Source organism: Saimiri boliviensis, chromosome 14 (assembly GCF_048565385.1).
Source record: "Saimiri boliviensis isolate mSaiBol1 chromosome 14, mSaiBol1.pri, whole genome shotgun sequence".
Taxonomy (NCBI): Eukaryota; Metazoa; Chordata; class Mammalia; order Primates; family Cebidae; genus Saimiri; species Saimiri boliviensis.
In genome coordinates this window covers 49,042,691-49,051,244 of record NC_133462.1, presented here as the reverse complement: position 1 = coordinate 49,051,244, position 8,554 = coordinate 49,042,691, and positions in this window count along the sequence as shown.

Below are 8,554 nucleotides of genomic sequence, written 5' to 3'. Positions count from 1 at the left end.
TCCCTGCTGTCCCCATGCTGTAGGATGCTGCCCCCCAATTGCTGTTTCCCTGCTGTCCCCATGCTGTAGGATGCTGCCCCCCAGTTGCTGTTTCCCTGCTGTCCCCATGCTGTAGGATGCTGCACCCCCAGTTCCTGTTTCCCTGCTGTCCCCATGTTGTAGGATGCTGCCCCCCAGTTGCTGTTTCCCTGCTGTCCCCATGCTGTAGGATGCTGCCCCCCAGTTGCTGTTTCCCTGCTGTCCCCATAGAGTAGGATGCTGCCCCCCAGTTGCTGTTTCCCTGCTGTCCCCATGCTGTAGGATGCTGCCCCCCAGTTGCTGTTTCCCTGCTGTCCCCATGTTGTAGGATGCTGCCCCCCAGTTGCTGTTTCCCTGCTGTCCCCATGTTGTAGGATGCTGCCCCCCAGTTGCTGTTTCCCTGCTGTCCCCATGCTGTAGGATGCTGCACCCCCAGTTCCTGTTTCCCTGCTGTCCCCATGCTGTAGGATGCTGCCCCCCAGTTGCTGTTTCCCTGCTGTCCCCATGCTGTAGGAGACAGTTTCTGTTTCCCTGCTGTCCCCAGGCAATAGGATGCTCTCTTTCCTTTTCTTGCTTTTTTGCTGCCCTCAAAACATGCAGATAGGTGGTTTTCCTCATCACAAGTTCACTGCTCACCACTCACAGGAATGGATGGGAGATAAAATTATCAAGCAAGGGGAACTGACAAAGGTTCTACAATATGTTACATGTACCTAGTCTTGGCCTCTCTTATATAAAGTTCTTATGCAAGAAAAGATAGGGGTCCCCATTTGCTCTCATCATCTGATGTAATTCACTCAAGTGGGCTCCACGACCTCCATCTTCTTCTGACCATCCCTGTGATGGCAAAGGCCACACGGCTTCCTTCCGTCCTGCTTGTCCCGCTTCTCGGCACTTAGTGCAGGTAAGGCAGAGCAGTTCCTGCCTTTCTAGTGGATACAGATTCACTAGCTCTCTTTCCCACCAAAAAACGATTCGTTCTCAGCATTTCTGCACTCGTTGGTGGCCTTGGCCAAGGCTCCTCACCTACCCAAGCCCAGGATTCCTCATCTGTGAAAAGAGGCCAATATCTCCTTCCCAGTGTTGGGATAATGGACTGGAAAGTGCCTTGGACATTACAAAGGGCAGTTCCATCATGAGCTATTTATTGTACCTAAATAAAAAGAAATGATCTTAAGAGATTCTACTCAAAAAAAAAAAAAAAGAAAGAAAGAAAAGAAACCATCAATGCCTCTCTTTAATAGCTATAATTTATTGAGTTCCAACTACGTGCTGGTTGCTATATTTAGTACTCTAAATACATTATTGCAAATACTCTCAAGAACAGTAAGGAAGGAATGACCCCATTTTATAAACAAGTTATCTAAAGCGTTCAACTAAGTGGTAGAGCTGAAATTTGACCCTTGGTGTGTCTGCCGGCAGTTTGTATTTTTCCCTACCCCAATCTGTCTCTTAAACAAAACCCTGTACCACACACAGCCTTCTGCTGCTGTACTTAGCACATTATATTTGTGTTATCACATTGTGTGTGATTCATCATTGTATCATGTAAACATGAACCCATTGTATCATTACACGTGTGTGATACACATGTGTATCATATTGTAATTTGTTTGTTTATAGGTTTCTCATCTAGGAGACCATGCCCTGGTGATGGCCCAAAACTATACATCTTGGTCATTTTTGTAGCATCAGCTCCTATCTCTGTGGCTGTCACATAATGGGCGTTCACCCTCTGAAGAGTTTAGAGGTGAGGGGTGGGGGACTGAGAAATAGAGCATGCAAGCCCTGTGCCATTCTCCACCTGGGGGGGTGCTCTAAATCCAGAAGCTGTCTTCCCAAAGTTCTAAGAGCTCATACATATTCATAATAGGCAAATACACTGAGAAGAGATATTTATTTTGTTTACTAAACTGGCATCTCTGCAAATTTATAGCAGAAATGAGTAAGTCTGTTTCCTTGTGTGCTTTCATAGCCTGAAATTTGAATTGATGTTGCCTCCTAGACTGGCAGAGGGAGGAGGCAACAAAATCTGGGCCACCACCCACCCAGAGCCAGCCCAGGGAGACAGGGACACATGACTGCTCACAGGCAGCCCTGCCAGGGAAGATGATGCCCACTGCGGTTTGGGAGGCTCAGTAGATAACACTCCTTTCAGAAAGAAACAGAAGGTGAGTTAGACCAAGGAATTACAAAGACAGAGATAGAAAAATTTTAAAGCCCGAACTAGTTTATTTATTTATTTTTATTGTTTTTAAACACAAGATCTCACTCTGTCACCCAGCCTAGAGTGCGGTGGCACAATCATAGCTCACTGCAGCCTCCAACTCCATTGCACAAGCGATCCACCTGTCTCAGCCCCCCAGGTAGCTAGGACTTACAGGTGTGCACCACAACTCTCAATTAATTTTTCATTTTTGCAGCGACAGGGTCTCTCTGTGTTGCCAGGCTGCTCTCCAACTCTTGGGCTCAAGCACTCCTTCTGCCTTAGGTTCCCAAAGCGCTAAAATTACAGGCTGAGCCACCATCCCTGCCCTGCCCGTCCCCACTCCCAAAAAAACTATTCAACAAAATGTTCACGTGTGTTTACTGATATTTCCTCCCCCAGTACTGAGTTTATCCTTTGCTGAGCATTACTCAAAATTGTCAAAAGCGGGAAATAATACAAAAAGGTGACGGCTCGTCCTCTCGATGTTATACTGCGATGTGTCTAACAGGCCCACCAAGATTTATTTCATGCACTACAAGAAACGAGTCTTTGCTTGACTTCATATTAGAACCTGGATTCATTAGCACTCATTAACATTACACGTTAATTTGTATATTTTTGTCTAGTAAAAATGCAAACTATTGCTGTTTGATAGAAGAATAATTACAAAGGCTACAGTTTTGTTGCATTGTAGGATATAGATTTTTTTCTTTATGAGACAGTTTTGCTCTTGTTACCCAGGCTCAAGTGCAATGGCGTGATCTCGGCTCACCGCAACCTCTGCCTCCTGGGTGCAAGCAATTCTCCTGCCTCAGCCTCCTGAGTAGCTGGGACTATAGGTGCGTGCCACCACGCCCAGCTAATTTTTGTATTTTTAGTAGACATGGGGTTTCACCATGTTGAACAGGAAGGTCTTGATCTCTTGACCTCATGATCCACCTGCCTTGGCCTCCCAAAGTGCTGGGATTATAAGCATAAGCCACAGTGCCCTGCCTCACTGTAGGATATTAACTAATTTTGCATCTAATTTAATAAGCATTTCTGTATTCTTTTCCCAACTAACTATATAAATATCTGTTCATCAGATGCTCTTAAGAACCGCCTTTAATATACTGCTCGTTCCTTTGTTAATGAGTTAAATGGATCTTTGACACATATCTATTCTATATTTGTATGGAAGTCATGTTTTTAACGTCTTTGAAAATTATGCTTTGACCCGCTTCCACCCCCAAACAGCAAGCCTGTTCCAAATAACCAGAACATGCTCTGCTCAGCTCATCACATGGTAGAGGGAGCAGTTCAGGGTATATTAGGTTGATGCAAAAGTAATCTCGGTTTTTGACATTACTTCTTGTTTGTTCGTTTATTTTGAGACAGAGTCTCGTTTTGTCACCCAGGCTGGAGTGCGGTGGCTCAATCTCAGCTCACTGCAACCTCTGCCTCTTAGGTTCAAGCGATTTTCCTGCCTCAGCCTCCCAAGTAGCTGGGACTACAGGTGTGCACCACCTTGCCTGGCCAATTTATTTTTATTTTTATTTTTAGTAGAGATGTGTTTTCACCATGTTGGCCAGGCTGGTCTTGAACTCCTGACCTCAAGTGATCTGCCTGGCCTTGTCCTCCCAAAGTGATGGAATTACAGGCGTGAGCCACCACACCCAGCCCTGCCATTACTTTTAATGTCAAAAACTGCAATGACTTTTGCACCAACCTAATAGATAGCAAAATAGAATCTCAGAGGGGCTCACCACGTACATGCAGCTTCTTCTTTTTTTTTTTCTTCAGGCAGAGTCTCACTCTGTTGCCTAGGCTGGAGTGCAGTGACATGATCTCTGCTCACTGCAACCTCTGCCTCTTGGGTTCAAGTGATTCCCCAGCCTCAACCTCTCAAGTAGCTGGGATTACAGGAGTGCGCCATTACGCCCAGCTAATTTTCGTATTTTTAGTAGAGACGGGGTTTCACCATGTTAGCCAGGATGGTATCGAATTCCTGACCTCAGGTGATCTGCCCCTCCTTGGTCTCCAAAGTGCTAAAATTACAGGCGTGAGCTACTGTGCCTGGCCCAGCTCCTTCTTTAAGATTACTAATCAGGCCGGGCATGGTGGCTCACGCCTGTTAATTCCAACACTTTGGGAGGCCGAGGTGGGTGGATCACCTGAGGTCGGGAGTTTGAGACCTGTCTGGCCAACATGGTGAAACCCTGTCTCTACTAAAAATATAAAAATTAGCTGGGTGTTGTGGCGTATGCCTGTAATCCCAGCTACTCAGGAGGCTGAGGCAGGAGAATCACTTGAACCTGGGAGGCAGAGGTTGCAGTGAGCTGAGATTGTCCCAGGGGACTCCAGCCTGGGTGACAGAATAAGATTCTGTCTCAAAAGAAAAAAGATTACTAATCAGGTAAGTCACTCCCTTGCTCCTCCAGTGGAGTGAGAGAGGGCTGGGATGAGAGACCAGGAATGTTGCTCTACATGAGTCATTTCTTATGGAAACAGGAAGAGCAGAGAATGCATCCATCCCCACTTAATAGGGCCCAGCATAAGAAACAGTGATAAGCCCAATGAGAAACTGACCACTGGGCTGGTAGTGGATGGAGGAAGATGAGCAATGTATCTTTCCTGGTACAGTCACCAGGACCAAAACTCCAAGGACACAGCCAATGGCTACGCTATCAGGGCTCCATTTATTTAGAGGGTTAGCCTTCTCTCCATTTATTTAGAGGATTAGCCTTCTGGTATCCAGAGCTGAGTAGGCCCAGGGCACTAGGCGTAGCTGGAGGTTCCAGAGGAGAAATGGAAATTCTTTGAGCAGCATCTCTGCCTGAACAAGCCTAACTGTACCCTTCCCCATAGTGTTACTTGGGTTTCCCTCAGGTCCTAAAAATCTAAACATGATTTGGACTGCTGGGGCATTAACCCCTTCACACCTCAGATGACTGTGGTCTTTAATTCAGACCAAGAAATAGACTGTATTTCAGCCCTAACAGGGGAAGGCTGTAAAATTAAGATCTTTCATGCACCAGGTACTGGGTAAATGTTTTTGTATATTTTATGTGTTGCAATCCTTATGACAACCTCATGAGCAAAAAAACTTATTCTCAGCCGGGCGCGGTGGCTCAAGCCTGTAATCCCAGCACTTAGGGAGGCCGAGGCGGGTGGATCATGAGCTCAAGAGATCAAGACCATCCTGGTCAACATGGTGAAACCCCGTCTCTACTAAAAATACAAAAAAAAAATCAACTGGGCATGGTGGCGCGTGCCTGTAATCCCAGCTACTCAGGAGCCGAGATCGCGCCATTGCACTCCAGCCTGGGTAACAAGAGCGAAACTCCGTCTCAAAAAAAAAAAAAAAAAAAAAAAAAAAAAAAAAAAAAAAAAAAAAGACTTGTTCTCTGCTAGATAAAATAAAACTAGGGCCCAGAGAGGCTAGGTGGCTTATTCAAAGACCGAGAGCAAATTAATATAGAGATGGGATCAGAATTAAAGTCTGTGGCACCAAAGCCTGTTCTTAACCCCACAGTGCCTCATTCAAGTGGGTAATTCAGCATCTCTCTGGTCGGGTCAAAGTTCTGCAGCTCCAGGCCCCAGTGTCTAACCACTGTGAGACATCAGACAAGGGCTGATCGAGCTTGTTTCTTTCATGAGGATTACCACTTCTGATGTTTCCTACAGCTTCCATGGAGAATGTAAAGTAAAATGTGGACCCAGAATCACAATCAATTTTCATTGCAGTTTCTGTTGGAGCTGGCTAACTGCTTTCCTTGAAAGGACCTTGTAAGAACTAGCTGCAGTCACAAGGTGATTCATGATTAAGGGCAGGCTGAAGTTAAGATGGCCATTTGAGAAACCACAGACCAGGCTGTGTCACCTCCTTGGCAGCCGGGAGGTCTTGGGTGATGACTCCCTTGTCTCTTGGCTCTTGGCCAATCACCGACAAGCCTGTTTAAAGCCATTCTATCCCCCACAGCCCAGGGAGTGTTAACACTCCTGAGCCAAGAGCTGGAGAATTCTGTTCTAGCCACTGAGATGGTACAAGAATGGTCTATCTTTTTTTTCCCTCCTTCAACCCCAATCCCATAGGGGCCAGAAACAGAGGCAGATAGAGACAGAGAGAATGACTAGAGGGAGGAGGTTAGTGTAAAGAGAGAAGACACCCATTACCTGCCCCTGCCCCAGACAGTCCGCTTTGGCAGCCCCACCCAGGCAAAAGGCTATAGCTTAAGTTGGAAGCTTTGATTATTACATGGGGCTTGACATTTTAATTTCTAAATTGGGACCGAATTTGACAATTTAACATGACCCAAAGACTTACCTAAGAGTGATTAGAAAGTCAGAAGGCTGTCTGGGCTCGGTGCCTCAAGCCTGTAATCCCAGCACTTTGGGAGGCCAAGGCAGGTGTATCACCTGAGGTCAGAAGTTCAAGACCAGCTTGGCCAACATGGCAAAACCCTGTCTCTACTAAAAATATAAAAATTACCTGGGCGTGGTGGCACATGCCTGTAATCCCAGTTACTTAAGAAGCTGAGGCAGGAGAATTTCTTGAGCCCAAGAGGTGGAGGTTGCAGTGAGCCAAGATCATGCCATTGCACTCCAGCCTGGGTGACAGAGCTACACTCTGTCTCAAAAAAAAAAAAAAAAAAAAAAAAAAGAAAGAAAGAAAAGAAAAGAAAAAAGAAAAAGAAAGAAGGCTGTGTGATTTTTTAATATAGGAGCAGAGGAGGAAATTTTCCAAGATAAATCAATTTTAAAGGAAAGTGAGAGACAGATAAAGGCACTTCCTGGTTATAGCTCCTGAATACTGTGTGTACACCATCCAAGTCCCACTCCACACCAACCAAATGGGATCTGTGTCCTGCTTCCCACCTTTGCCCTAACTGTCCCCTGCAAATGCTGCTGCAGACCGCTGCCTTTCGCTGTCGCAGTTCCATCCTTCCATCGAAGACAGCCTTTTCCTTGTCTGCAGATGTTGGCAAGCAGAGGTTGGGTCCTTTCCGTCTTAGTCCCACAAACCCACAGCACAGTCCCAAACAGAAAATCTGCTGAGCTATGTTCCTTCAAATTCATATGTTGAAGTCCCAACCCACAATACCTTGACTGTGACTCTAAAGAGCCTTCAAAGAGGAGATTCAGTTAAAAATGAAGTCATTAGGGTGGGTCCAACCCAACATGACTGGTATCCTTAGGAGAAAAGCAGACCAGGAAACAGACACAGAAGGAAGATCACATGAAGACACAGGAAAGAGACAGCCATCTACGAGCCAAGGACAGCCGTCTCAGAAGAAACTAACCCCATCAATGTCTCCATCAGTATTTGCTGAATTGGTTTTCAATAACACAAATCTTAAGTATCATTTTTAAATTATTTTTTGAGACAGAGTCTTATTTTGTTGCCCAGGCTGCAGTGCAGTGGCACAATCTCAGCTCACTGCAGCCTCCACCTCCTGGGTTGAAGCAATTCTCCTGCCTCAGCCTCCCAGGTAGCTGGGATTACAGGCGCACATCACCATGCCTGGCTAAGTTTACATTTTTAGTAGAGACAGGGTTTCACCATGTTGACCAGGCTGGTCTCGAACTCCTAGCCTCAAGTGATCCCGCCCACCTCGGCCTCCCAGTGCTGGGATTACAGGCGTGAGCCACTGCTCCTGTCTTTAAGTATCATTTTAAATATCTTCCCAACACTTTATTATATGGCCACTTCATGTTACATTTAATCTACTCCTACTGTTGAATTTTAGATTGTTTCCAAATTTTCCCCAGTTTAAGGAATGCCTCTATGAATATTGTTCAGAGTTTTGGTGTTCAGTTGAATTATTTCCTTAGCATACATTTTCACGAGCAAGATTATTTGTCAAAGGCAAGACTATGTTTATGACTGTCTAGGACTATGCCAATCTGAAACATCATCAGCATTGAACGAGTTCACCCATTTCTCGAGAGTCTTACCAGGCTGGAATTGATCAACTTGAAGTCACTGAATTCTGAGCCAGGGATGCTGCTTCTTTTCACCTCTCGGGTATTGCTCCTATACTTCAGGGGTCTGCCCATGCTCATTGCCAACACAAACTACAGCCCAAATTCTCACACGTCTAAATCCTGATGAAAATCTCTTTCTCCGGGAAACCTGCCCCACTTTATCCAACAGGGCTCTGTTCTTTCCTATACTCTCCCTTTCTTCACACTCGAATCTCTTTGGATTATGTAAACTCCCAAGCTGTTAGGCAATTGTGTGCCAGAGAGTAGTGGGAGATGAGAGGCCTTACCAGGAATATTTTGAAATTCCTACTGATAAGGGCACCTCAGTCTCAAATGTTGAAATGAGAGAAGTAAATAGAT